Here is a 1,561-nt window from a genome sequence, read left to right as displayed (position 1 = left end):
TTTTTTAATTGATTTTTAAAAAATAAGATGTCAATGTACATATTTTTTTGCCAGCCTCACTTTGAGAAACGCTGTATTAAGGAATGAACAAAAAAAAAAAAAAAAAAAAAAAAAAAAAAGAGTAGACAGGGGCGTCCATAAAGGGTGGGATAGAGCCCCCCAAATTAAGGAACTTTTGTTTTAAAACTAGAAAATTTAAAATATTATTTTTCAAATTTTGTCGCAAAAAAAATATATTTTTTCGAAAAATTTGATTTTGGATAAACAATTGTGGATTTTCGACATTTTTTCCAAAAAAATTTACTTTTTAAAATATTTTTGGCAAATAAAAAATTTGTAAATAGTTTTACATTTTCGAAACTTTATCAAATAAGTATCATTTTATATGTTTAATTTTTTCCCCCTAAAATTAAATGTTGAAATTTTTTTTTCAAAAATTTTTTGTGAATAGCTGTGAATTTTTAATTTTTTTGAAAAAAAAATGTAATATTTCAAATTTTCCAAATTTAGCCTCCTCTTCCCCCCAAATATAATCCTGCGGACGTTCTTGGCATATGTACCAACTGATTTTCTTTATCTAATCGTTATACAAACTCCATGAAATATTCATGAAACACAGGTCTGAAATAATCTTGAATATGAGTACGTTGCTTAATAAAAAAAAATAATAATTAATACAATAAATTGCAATGTACGACGAGAGATCGAACTGCGTGTGCCGCGTGTTTATGCCGAAAAGTTTTAAGCATATTAGCAATTTAAAAGTATGTTTAATAACGTATAATATTACAAATCAGATAAAAGAAGCAATCATGAGTTGAGATCTTTTAAATATTTAATAATATATTATTCGTGAAAAATGATATCTTATTTAAAAATAACATATTCGTACCTACAATGCATTAAAGTAGTATTTAGTGTGCTTCTTCAGTTTGTGGGATTAAAAAAGGTTATATCTTTTATTTTGTAGAATTTAATTGTTTTAATTAGTTTGACCTACTTTTCAGTTTATATATGTGACCCATCAACAGCAATAATCCATTCATTGTTGAGATGGAGGACAAAAAGAAAGTTTTGGACGATTTGATTTGCTCATAGCATAGCAACAAGACAAGAAAAACTGGACCTTGTACTAGTCGAAAAACTTCAAATACGACCTCTAACTCGTCTTCGCGGTCGATGAGGTTCTACCGGTTAACCAGACTAAGTTCCCAGCCTCTGCAATGATGCTGGGAATCGTGGTATCAGACAGGAAGATGATGCCACCCTGTATTGGTGGCCGAAAGGTATGAAAGTCGGAGCCAAGGATTTCCAGGACGTCCTCAAGGAGGAGGTTTTTGTCCCAAGTGACGTCCAACTATTCAGTGGGAAACTATGTCTTTCAGTTGGTGTAATGCCCGTGCATTACACCAGGACCACGAAGAAATGGCTTTAGGAGAATTTTTCCTCTTTCTGGAAACACGATTTGTGGCCTCCGTCCTCCTCCGACATTAATACTATCGACAATGTTATCTGGCTATGTCGAAACCAGGGCCTGTGCCGTCTCCCATCCCAGGTAAAA

Source organism: Lepeophtheirus salmonis, chromosome 14 (genome assembly GCF_016086655.4).
Source record: "Lepeophtheirus salmonis chromosome 14, UVic_Lsal_1.4, whole genome shotgun sequence".
Taxonomy (NCBI): domain Eukaryota; kingdom Metazoa; phylum Arthropoda; class Copepoda; order Siphonostomatoida; family Caligidae; genus Lepeophtheirus; species Lepeophtheirus salmonis.
This window is presented reverse-complemented; position numbering follows the sequence as displayed.